Raw genomic sequence first — 13,294 nt, 5'->3', positions numbered from 1 at the left:
TAAACCAATTATTCATGATCCCACTCAAAGTTCATCTCCTTCATGAAATCATACTATCACTTGAAGAGAAATTAATGAACACACCAAGGTAACACGCTGTTCTGAGGCCATTCAATAGAGTACAAAAACAATGTAGTCCCTGACTTCAAGAAGCCCAGACTTGATAGAAATAATTATAAAACAAACTCACAAGTTCAATAATGGAAATATGCAGACGTTAGTATAGAAATAAAGAAAATGGGTATTTACTTTGTTCTTGGAGTCAAGGAGGGAGTTCTAGAACCGGAAAGGTATCATTTAGAAAGAGCAGGTATGAAACAGTTGATTGATTGGCAGGGGACAGTAGGTGTTATTTTAGTTCAAGGGAAACAAGCCAGGGAAAGGTCTTCCCAAGAGGACATGATAGCAGGAGCAAAGGCCCAGGAGTACGTTACAGCCTCAGATGTAGGAAGAACCACAAGCAGTTTGCATTACTAATGAAGAGGCAAACCAGGAATTGGAGCAGTGGAAGATGAGGCTGGCGTGCGCACAGAGGTTCGATCAATATGACCTTGCAAATTACATTTAGTGGTTTGGAATCTATCTCAGAAAACAGTGGAAACCATCAAAACACTATGAGAAGGGAAGGACATCCTCAGATTTGTGTGTGTTTTGTTTCTGGTTTGTGCTTTACCATGTTTTGTAATCACTGGAGGGTCCTGGAATAATGTATTTGAGAAGTCTAATTCAGAAGAAAGTAAGGATATTGATGTACTATTTCGGCATAGTGTAAGGGCACTTTGGTGGGATGAAGAGATTTTTGGAAACTTGTTCAAAAAAAATTGGGGAAGTTAAATAATAATTCAAGGTGCTATTTTGGAATGGAGGATTGAAGAGAAATCAAAGACCACTCTGAGAAGTACCATATGGTTCAACATGTGTCTTCAATTACATACACATGCCACCCTTCCTCAGTGACTTTGGCACATTATTTAACACATTTAAATTCAGTAACCAAAAATATAAATTGGAAATGAAGTGCCATCAGCTTTACAGACTATTAATGTTAGTTGAGATGGTTCATAAAAAGTACTTAATGCAGTCAGGTACATACTATGAACTCAATAAATGTCATCTAAGTATTCTAATTAATAATATCAGGAATTGTATGTAGATAACTGCTATCATTGACCAAAAAAGAGAAAAACAGAAGACATTTCCATTTTAGGGGAAAAGAGATGATGGGTTCAATTTTGGAAATTCCAAAAAACTAAGGAAGAGGATATCCATGTAGAAATGTTCAAGATATTAGAGTGCCAATCTAATCCCAGGGAGAGTATGATAGTTGAGGACATCAGTATGACATTAACAAAACAACAAAAATGAGGAGCAATAAAATTTAGGAGCGATGAAAAATGATGAGTCCTAAGGAGATAGAGTAAAAATGGGAGAAGTAGGAGGCACCTGGCTGGCTCAGTCTGTAGAGCGTGTGATTCTTGATCTCAGGTTTATGAGTTCAAGTCCCACGTTGGGTGCAGAGATTACTTAAAAAATAAAAAAAATTAAAAATAATGGGACTTGGGAGTTTGAAGAAGAAGAAAGTGACTAGCAAAGATAAAAGTCAAAATAAAGTACAGCAAGATAACTGAAGATGTCCAGTGAATTTGGCAAAAAGGAGATGAACTGAACCCTATAAAACAATTCTATGGGCTAAGGATGGGAAGCCAGAAGGCAACAGGTTGAGAAGGGGTCAGAACTGAAAGAGCAGAGGCAGTGACTAGAAATTGTTCTTTCAAGGAATTCTGCTGAAGTAATAAGGAGGGGCACTAAGGAGGGGTACATGACTCAAGGAGAGTTTTGAGTGTGTGTACAAGCACATTCATACCAGAGCAAGGTGGCTGTGTCTCTTCTTAAATGTTTGTAAATATTAGAGTTGGGATCATTTAGAGAACTAGTTCTTAGAAAAGAAGTGACTGGTGACACAAAACTGAGAAGGAATGGATTGGGCAAGGCCTCAGAGGAAGCACGAGAGGACTGTTCTCCTCATGTGCATGGATGATGTGGCTCTGAAGCAGCTCTAGCCTCCTGAAAGTAAAAGGAAATAGATTAGAAAGGTATAGATGGACATAGGTTTGAAAATTTTATTGGAGATGGAGTGGGGGGAAGTGAGATTAAAAAAAATTCCAGTTTTGCTTGAAATTATGATAAAGTCTTAATAAATGATGGAAAAGTCATCTACTAGGGGCCAGGAGCTCCGATTTTCAGGAGACCATTGAAGGCCTGAGATCATTGTAGGCAGAAAGACACGTGAGCTGACAAAGGACAATGAATGGACTAGGGAGCTTTGACAGATATCTGGCTGAAACTTCAGACAAAAGGGTTATGATGGGCCCTACTGTACAACTGTGTGATTTTTCTCCAAATGGATTAGTGTTCTGGGTGTAAGAATCTAAAAAGCGAATGCTGGGGCGCCTGGGTGGCACAGCAGTTAAGCATCTGCCTTCGGCTCAGGGCGTGATCCCGGCATTATGGGATCGAGCCCCACGTCAGGCTCCTCTGCTATGAGCCTGCTTCTTCCTCTCCCTTTCCCCCTGCTTGTGTTCCCTCTCTCGCTGGCTGTCTCTATCTCTGTCGAAGAAATAATAAAATCTTTAAAAAAAAAAAAAAAGCGAATGCTGTTACTGATGCCATGTTTTTTGGATATTGGACATTATCCTCCACAAAGAACACCAAAAATTGGGGTGAAATAGTAGTTTTGATGACCAAATAGGGCCCCGGCTAGGCAGGGAATAAACAGTTTTGGAGGGACTGAGGGAACAGAAAAAACAGAACCCTCAGGGGACTGGAGGGAATCAATGAGGTTGACCAGAAATACTCCTCATTCAGACTGCAGGCTCCTTAACCCTGGTTTAAGAGCTGATATGCACAACACTTCACCTCTGTGGCCACTGGGGGCAGCATCTCATCCAGGCTGGAACAATCTGTATCTGGACCTGGCCACTGTGTTCAGGACAGGGTACTCCTATTCCCTTGCCAGGTCAATCAGTATCCATCCTGGGATTTGTTTTGTTTTTTGTTTTTTTTAAACTGGGAAAGGTGAGAAAGCTCCCTTTTCTTTTGGTGAAGTTCCAAGCATTAAAGTTCAGCCTCATGAGCCAATCAATATAACATTATAATAAAAACAGGTGCGAGAGAAGAGGACAGAGAGAAGGAAGAAAAGGAGGAGGGAGAGAGAAAGAAAACAGAAGAGAGAGAGAGGGAGAGAGAGAGAATGGTGATGATGATATTACTGCTGGTAGGGCTTCATATCCTCATTCTGAAAAAAATACAGACAACGACAGGACTAGGCCAAAGATGCCAGGACGCCCCCGCCCTCAGCTTTGTCAGTGGGTGAGATTTCATATGCATATACTTTTCGCAAGAGCTAAGTCTTTATTTGTAGTTTAATAAAGGTAACTGAATGAAAATAAAGCTAATTAAGTTATCCTCTACGTTTTGAACACTTTGGTAAAGCATCCTGAAGAGAAAGTAACAAGGAACAGTACCTGTTCCCACATAAAAATAACCTTTTCTTTTTCAGTTAAATGATTGTTTTCATGCATTTTTTAATTTATCCTTAAATTGTATAGAGTCATATTAAATTAAGCTCAAAAAGGTCAAGTATTGGAGATTGTCTATCTGGTCTAATTAAACTATGAATTAGTGTTAGGTAGCGGTTAAAATTTAGGGTAGCTAAAAAGGATAATAACAGAATTCTTGCATTTGGCCCTAACAGAAGTTAACAGTGCTTTAAAGAGGTTAGTCTTATATAGATGATTCTATAAACGCTCACTTTAGAACTTACAAGAATGACTGAAATTAATAATGTGTAGACCAAATTATCCAATTTATCAAATACTCATCATGTAGTAACTGTTCAAATATTTATTAAATGCTTACCATATTCTAGTTAATCTTTCTACCTCAAAATACCTGTATCTACAGATTACTTCTCCCTCTTCCTCTCTCTCTATATAGATATAGATCTATAAATAAACACACACATTACATGTACATAAATAGAAACATATAAATTTGATTTTGCCAAGTTTATGGGCCTGAAAATCATGTGAAGATTTATTTGAAAAACTTAAATATGAAGAACAGGAGCACTTAATTTAGCAGGCTCTCCCTTCTGGTTACTCTCACCCTTACTCATAGTTTAGGCTCATTTCCATATCAAAGCTGAAGTATGAGGTTGATTGGCAAATTATTCTCTTGCTAAATCTCTCACCTTCTAGGCAGCTATATCTGTACACCACTCCCTCTTGGCAAAACCTCCCTTTGAGATCAAGTCCTTGTTCCTACAAGACAGCTGCTGCTTTCAATCTCAGATGGACCCAGCACATCATTTCTTTTAAAGCACTGAGATATTTCTCTCACGAGACTCGTAAGATTTCCAGTACAGTGAGTGAAGATAGAAAAAAGTGCCCAGAACTAAGTCCTGGGCCATTCCAACAAGCAGATGTCAGGAAAAGAGAAAAACAAGTAAGGAAATCCAGGACTGACCAATGAGATGGGAAGAAAACAACCGGGCCACCTGTTGGACACGGGTCAATTAAGATGAGCACTGAGGACTGACGTTTAGACTTAGCAATATGGTAGTTATTGATGATTCCACCATAAGCAATGTGAATGGAGAGATCTGGCAAAATCTGATTTGCATGGGCAAATAAGAGCAGGGTAACTGATGATCATGCCTGAAGAGAACTCATGCAAGAGAGTTTTGGTGCAAAGAAAAACAAAGAAATGTAGGCAGTACCTGATTAAGGAAGTGATGCTGAGAAAATACTGTTTTGAACAGAAGAAATAAGAGCTGGTAAGAAGGACAGAATAGAGAACAAAATGTGATAATGAGATAGAGCAGAGAATTGCTTCTTGAAGCCTTGGGCATGTGACAGAAGATAAAATTTAGTGCAGGCAGTATTTGTGGAATGAATGGAAGAATGAATAAATGAACAAATGAATGAATCGTGAAAGTTTTTGTTTTAACATTTACAAAAATTGTATTAAAGTTCTTATAAATAAGCAAAATAAAATGATTATCCATTCAGAGTCTTGAAGAGAGTAAAAAAAAAAAAGACCATGTTACACAAATATTAAATCAATTAGTGTTTAGTGAGCACCTCTTATAGAATGAGTAACATGTGTGACATGCAAATGAAAGAAATGTTGAAGACACATTTGCTACCCTTAAGGTATGCAGGCACGTAATCTACTAAGTCGTCTATGCTATTTAGTATATTACCTATTACATAATAAATATGTTTATCATATTTAATATTACTTATATTTATTATTGATACTAAATATTTTTAATGATACTACTTATAATTACACTATTGTTATCGCTATTTTTTAACCGTGTGGTCAACTGCTTCATTGATTTGAAGTATAACACAAATAGTGGGAACTATTATGATACTCTGTAAAGAAGAAATCGTCTTTCCTTAGGCAACTTCATTTATACCAGGTTTCAAACAACTCTTAACGTTCTGGTAATTTTTCTCTTTTGCCTAGTGTTCTCCTTGAGACTCAGAATCATTCCCCTTAGGACAATATCATTAGGAGTGTTCTTTTATTTTTCCAAGGCAATATACTGCCCAGGACACCAATTTTTCTTTAATTGTTGCTTTCTTTTTCCATTTTCCTGACACAGACATTCTACATAAAACTGTTCATGTTTGAGTCCATAATGGTTCAGAGCTCAGGCTCGAGTCAGGCTGGCCAGGGTCTCATATGACTATCTGTGGGGATGTTGGTACACGTATTAAACCCCCTGTGCTTTAGTGAGCTCATCTGTAAAATGAAGCTAATGATAGCACATTACTCACAGAGATTTTGTGAAGATTAAATGAGTAAATACACGTATGATAATAGAGGAATGTATGGCACATAGTAAGTTCTCACAGAATCTTACTCATTTGTATTTGACAGAAGACTCCACATGAACTGTGTCTCACATCCTGGGACAGACACCTTCTGTACACGATTTCACTGAAACATGAGAACTGGCTTAGGTTTGCCTCCATCCTAGAGGAGGAAAATGAGTACTACACCAAATCGTGCAGGAAGTGTAAAAAAATGGGATTCAAATTGAAGGCTATTCATAATTGGCTATGTAAATACTGAAAGATACATCACATTTTTCATATCAAGTTTTGAGACTTCATACATTGTCATGGTTTGTACTATGGCATGTGCATAGGTAATTCCTAAATTATACACATTCTTCATGTAGTTCTAGGTTTATTTCCAAATATCTACTTAATATTTCCACTTTGAGGACCTGCTAGAACATCAAGTAAAACATCTAGAACCAACCTCAAATTCTCACTCCATACATTTCCTACTTCCTAACTGAAGAGCCCTACTTACAATGTCTTTTTATCCCCCCATCAGCATCATCACCGTCCCCTTCTGGCCTTTAAATTATGAAGTCATCCTGAATTCACTTCCATGTCTATACTCACAATACCTAGATGTGTTGTGCCTGGAGAATAACTTCTAGCAAGTGGCAATTTTTACTCAGAAAGAAAGATGAGGGGCTTGTGTGCATATGGGGGGGGGTCTAAAAAGGGTTACTTGGAATTATATGACAGCATCAATTCATGAGCAAATAAGACTGGCAAGGTCTAGGCACGCCTCAGACAAACATCTTGCAATAAGTCTAAGGGGAAGATGTAGACTATTTCCACATATGTCAGAGCTCACTCAGCAATTGGAAATTTAAGCACATAATAAAAATCCATGCAAATGCATAGGGAAGGCCTAAACTGTGCTAGAATCTTTTTCTAATTGTCATCTCACTGAATTCTTAAAACAACCTTGTGAGCTATTACTAAGCCCATTTTGGAGATTAGGAAAATGAAGTTCAAGAAACCTCATCCATAGCACAGAATACCACACAGCCATTAAAATCGTGTTTCAAAAGGTCAGTTAAGTGAGTGAAATTCTCAAAGATTTTTAAGCAAACTGTAACAAGCAAATATTTTAATCTGTGATACTAGCAGACAGTACATCAATGGGAAGACAGTATAGCAAACTGCTAACAGTGATATTCTCTGGTGGGGGATTGAAATTTTATGCTGGGCATCAATACTTGTCAAACTATAGTTAACGAGAAAAAGTGAAGATAGAGTGGTAGGTGGGTAAGGGGACTATACAGAAGGTAACACGGAACAATGCAGGTAGGTGGGTAAGGGGACTATACAGAAGGTAACGGAACAATGCAGGTAGGTGGGTAAGGGGACTATACAGAAGGTAACGGAACAATGTAGGTAGGTGGGTGGGAGCAATAACCAGAGTCAGCAAAAAATTATAGAACCACAGGCAGCGAACTAAAGAATCAGTACAAGGATCAGAAGGACATAGAACTGGGAAGAAAAAGAACGCCCTAGTATTTGAAGAATGATTAACACAGAAAATGAGCTCATTTCTTCATGGTAAGCCATGGACTCTGATGCCTAATTAAGAGAATGTTCTCCATATTATTTACTCAAATACTGCTGTATTATATTTTGCTCATACTAATTGCCCGTAATGAAGTGCCCTCCTTGTCTGACCTTGAACAAGTGACTCAGGCTCCCCACTTTCTGTAGCTGGCCCAGTAACAGGGAGCGTTGTCACATTTGAGTGGCTATGACTTTTCTTCTGAGCAACTTCAATGATGTTAATTATATAGTGATTCTACTGACATACATATATAACAGTGTGTATCTTATCGCCACAACTAGATTGTGTTTCTTAAACATCATGACTTTACCTTATGTTTCTATGTCACCACATAAAAATTTTAACGAGATGCCTTACATTGAGGTCTATTTGATAAGCATCTGCTAATTAATGTACTGACTTTTAGATGCACAAGAATTCTTCACAAGAAAAATATTGGCAGAAATAAAGACTAGATTATGTTCTCTACAAATTATTTCAATACAATTAATGTGCATGAATTTAAGATAAAACTTCACATTAAGAAAGTGTTAAAGTTGAGATTTCCATGTAATGAGTCAAGGATTTTAAAGTAATGTTTCCCTTAGTCATCATAATTCATTCCTTTATGCACATATAATATCCCATTGCTATTAATTTAGTTACATTTTATTTAAAAATATATATGTAATGAACAAGTCTGACAATAAAAAGAATATATAGGCTATTATAATAATGTCTTAAATTATAGTATATGGGAGAGTTTTCTACCTATATTTTAAAATTAAGACTATTTTTGACAATTTTCCCAGAAGTGGCTCTCTAGTTACACCTTCACGTGTGACACGTGAGCAGCTGCATTTCCTCCTTCTCTATTTGCTGAGGTCCTCCCGGTGCTATAATTTTCCCACACATTCTTCTATGACTACCTTCACATTTTAACATCTTTTAGCTTTTAACACTTAAAATTCTTAGTAATCATATTTATATTTATTGAATTATTTATAACATATTTTAATATAAATTGTTATAAACACTTCTTACGATAAGCTAGAGATTTATAAAAAAGAAGTATTCTCATACTAATGTTAGCGTGGACAACGTACATGTTTAAAGACACACATCAAAGAACTTCTAAGAGGCACAGAGAGTAACCAAATTCACGTTTTCTGATTCCTTTTCTCATGTTCATTGCACTCATCGATGAGGTCTTGAGAATCTTAGAATATAACATTTTATAATCCTCTAGTCAGTCTCATTAACATTTTCATCTGTGTCCTTCAACTTCCTCACCAGATTAAATGCCTCTAGAGGTCAGAGATTTTAGTTTAAGCTTTTGGTTTCCACAGGTTAGCAAAGTAGCACACAAATAGGAGCCATTTGAGAAATACGTGTTGTTCTTGAAGATGTTGGTAATCATTTACAAATATTTATAATGGCTCATCAAAAAGCAGAACAACAGCAGCAACAAACACCTCCTTCAGTATCACTGATAGAGGTCAATTCGTAAACACGTGTCATATCAATACTTAGACATAGGTCAGACTTAAAATTTTTTTTTAAAAAAAGCTCACATATAAGGAAGTAAGAGGAAATTATTCACATATGAGCATGTCTCAGAGTGGTCTGTTTATTATATAACTTGTTTAAAATATAGATCGTTGAGCCCCTTCTCATACGACTGAATGAGAATATCAGAGGGATGAGGGTGAAGTTCTACCAGTACATTCGTATGTCCGATAAATTTCAAGGGCATACAGCTACATGTGAAGGGTAGAAATTTATACATCATCTTTTAATTTGCTTCTAGAAATAACTAAATGGTACTAGCACATGTAGTCATTTCATTAATTTTTCTTTTCTGAATTCAAGAGTTGCGTTCAATTTATGCTAAAATCTTATATTACAATGTGTAATTTTAAAACTGTATGTTCAGTTATATAGGAGATGTGAAGGTACCTGTACTCCTGATAATGATTTTTTTTCTAGGAATACACAGGAAATGTGGCTTCATATACTGAATTTCACATTTAATGTATTATGCTTCACTTTTAATGTATTATCCTCACAAATCTGGCAAACCATTTTTTGACTTAAAACATCTGGATAGGTCAGTCCTTAGTTTATGAATTCACCTAGATTGAAGTAAGAGTGCACACACTAAAATTTAAACTGTTTTCAGGATTAAATATGTCACATCCTCTTATACAAATAGCCAAGTGGATATTTTCTTAATTTTTTAAAGATAGTTTACCTTTGAGCAATGATGTGCACTGAAAACGTAGACCTACCTCAATTTAGCAAGGTTATAGCTATATATGAAGGGTCTGTTAGTAATTAATCATATAGCATTAACTTTGCTAGTCTATAAATAACATTTATATTTTATATGTGTAAAATTACATCTTTTTGTTATTTAGATTTAATATGTGTAAAATTACATCTTTTTGGAGAAACCACTATCTTCAATTTAAAATAATTCAGAAAGGTTTTGGTTTTTTGTTTTTTTCTGTTTTTTAGAAATAATGCAAACATTGGGAAAATGTCCTTTTTTTTTTTTCTGGGCAGATGTTAGCATTTGGAGACACATTTAAAAAATTAATTACCTTTACTTACTTCTGTCACAAATACCTAGTCAAATAATTTCTACTAAATTCCTCCTGTGACTAGTATGACAAAATATTAAAGCCTACAGCGGGCATTTTCTTCTGGATGCTGAGGCATTTATAAAGTATAAATGATTAAAAGACTAATCGATACAATCTGCATAATCAATAGGATCTAGGATACCAGACCCTTGCACTTTTTGTCCAACATGTATAAAGAGGAAGACAGAAGGGAAAAAAAAAAAAAAGCTTTGACCCTATTTGTGCACATTTAAAAGCATATCTCATATAAAATGACTTTATATGATCCAGACTCAATACTCTGTCTGTTAATACACTAAGTTCTAAGGTCAGATGTTATGAAATATATATAAAGTAGCAGGAACACACAGTGTCTGCAAAGGTCAATTAGTATAACCTTTAAGATATTTTCTGGAATAACTGATTAATGTCAACTAATATAAGAATGAAGTGTAAGTAAATGTGTGATTTGAGCAACAGTGAGAAAACATTTATTTCATTTTACTGTCTATGTAAAGCAGAGTACTTGAGAGAAATTGGGCTGTTATATTGTTTTGTACTTGAAAACTGATCATCTATTCCAATGCCTCTGGTAAAACTGACCTTAGTAACTTAGAAAATGAGTAGATATCCTATTTATAATGTCGGGGGAAAATCAAGGATAACAAAGCATTTTGATGAAAATGTTTGTTATTACATTTATGCAAAACCAAAGTTAACAGAATACATGAGATAAGGTGTTCTAATAACTTTGCATATTCTGTATGTGCTGGAATGATCAAGAAGGTCATTCTGCCCCCAAAATCTACCACGAGTGTCCAATGCCAAAAACAGATGCACTAATTCTTTTCTACATATTATTTAATCAAACAAAAATACCAATAGAAGTATCTTATAATCAGACATCCATATCTCAGTATGAACTTTTTCTCTGAATATACTTTCCAGTCTGGCAGCTATCTGAGATTATTCCTCTAGGAAAAAAGATGAGGACAGTAGAAAGGAATAAGGCAGGAATGTGTTACTCATAGACAAGGCATAGCATTAGTGGGTTCTCAGAATTACATTACAGAGCTGAGTTCTGGGAATATTAGTTTCCTCATAAATTTGTTTTTTGAGGTTTCATATTCTATTTTCTAAGGGTCCTGCAATCTCTTGGAGGGCTTAACATCTGAGGGAAAAGAAAAAAAAGAGATTATGTTCTTGAAATATTTTGATACTCTTGATCCTCTTAAGAAGAGGAGAGATTTGGGAGTAAGCAGGTGCCATAGCTTCTGCTAAGCAGGTGATTACTACGCTCCTCTCGATACAGCCACGGGCTGCATTATTTATCATCCATGAAGGAACCAAGGATAGACTCCTATCCAGGACCGTAGTACTTAATGGTTTTGACTCTTATGGTTCACCCAGAATTAAGCCATAAGGTACAAGTTGACACTCCTTTCAAAGTCTTAAAATGGGAATTCCTCAAAAATTATTTTGTAAATGTGATATACACAGATTAAACAGTTCATTGTGGACATTTTGTGACTACCTTATTTTTAATACCAGATATCATTTTACACGATATATAGATAGTATAAATCTATATATGTGCTCTATAGCATTTTGATCAAACCAAACGAAAGACTTTCACTATAGAGGAATCCTCAGCAAGCTACAGAATACCACCATTAGCACTGGAGACTAGATATACCATAGGGTCTAGGTTTTTTTTTCAGAGAAGTCAGAAATGACATTTTGTAGCGAAAAATCAACAAAGGAACAAAATGTATTGAGAAAGATATGAAAACAAAAAAAAGTAAGTTAGGGCTTTGAGAAAGAACAACTAACGTCTCTGGACTGGACTGTCACAACTATTCTGATGATTTGTAGATGGCTGAGTTTCCCAGAGAAGTCCATACACAGTAGACATCCAACAGTGATGCTGAAACATTCTGAGAAAGCCAGAAGGTCTGAGAAGACACAATCTATCTCTCTCCTCACCNAGATATACCATAGGGTCTAGGTTTTTTTTTCAGAGAAGTCAGAAATGACATTTTGTAGCGAAAAATCAACAAAGGAACAAAATGTATTGAGAAAGATATGAAAACAAAAAAAAGTAAGTTAGGGCTTTGAGAAAGAACAACTAACGTCTCTGGACTGGACTGTCACAACTATTCTGATGATTTGTAGATGGCTGAGTTTCCCAGAGAAGTCCATACACAGTAGACATCCAACAGTGATGCTGAAACATTCTGAGAAAGCCAGAAGGTCTGAGAAGACACAATCTATCTCTCTCCTCACCCTTAATACCACCATGAGGAAGGGAAACAAAACCTAAAAGTTAAGGATTTTCTCTTTTGGCAAAGGTGAGGTGGGGGAGGCTTTCCATTTTTATGTACAATCTATATTGCCAATGATTGATATTGTAACTAAAACAGTTTTTTTTTTAAAGATTTTTATTTTATTTACTTGACAGAGATAGAGACAGCTAGTGAGAGAGGGAACACAAGCAGGGAGAGTGGGAGAGGAAGANAAAAGATTTTTATTTTATTTACTTGACAGAGATAGAGACAGCCAGCGAGAGAGGGAACACAAGCAGGGGGAGTGGGAGAGGAAGAAGCAGGCTCATAGCGGAAGAGCCTGNGCCTGATGTGGGGCTCGATCCCATAATGCCGGGGATCACGCCCTGAGCCGAAGGCAGACGCTTAACCGCGGTGCCACCCAGGCGCCCCTGTAACTAAAATAGTTTTTTAAAAGATATTTTAATGGAGAAAGAATAAGATGAAGTTGATGGCAAAAGATTCTACCAGGATTAATATATACCAAAGATAGATATGAAAAAGACATCTTAGATCCTTGCTGTATGCGTGGAATTTGCAAATTCTTTGTACCAAAACTCTTCGCAAATCATATGGCTCTGGGTTATGCATAAACAAAGAATGTATATTTTATTCTTGCCATTCCAGAAGCAAGAGGGTATGTAACAATGAGCAGACCTTCTAAAACTGTATGCCAACAAATTAATGCACTAATACATACATAAAGATATGAGAACATTAAACCAATGAATACAGTTTTACAGAGGTGTGACTGTATTTGTTTACTTCACTGAGCACATACCAGGTACAATACTGGCCAACAGTAGACAATAACAAGCCAGAAGAGTCTCTTTCCTCACGGAGTTTACAGACTCAAAGATCACAGTCATATGACTACAAAACCATGTTTCT

This window comes from Ailuropoda melanoleuca, chromosome 18, assembly GCF_002007445.2.
Source record: "Ailuropoda melanoleuca isolate Jingjing chromosome 18, ASM200744v2, whole genome shotgun sequence".
Lineage (NCBI taxonomy): Eukaryota > Metazoa > Chordata > Mammalia > Carnivora > Ursidae > Ailuropoda > Ailuropoda melanoleuca.
The sequence above is the reverse complement of the archived record's forward strand: the minus strand, read 5'-3'. Positions refer to the sequence as shown.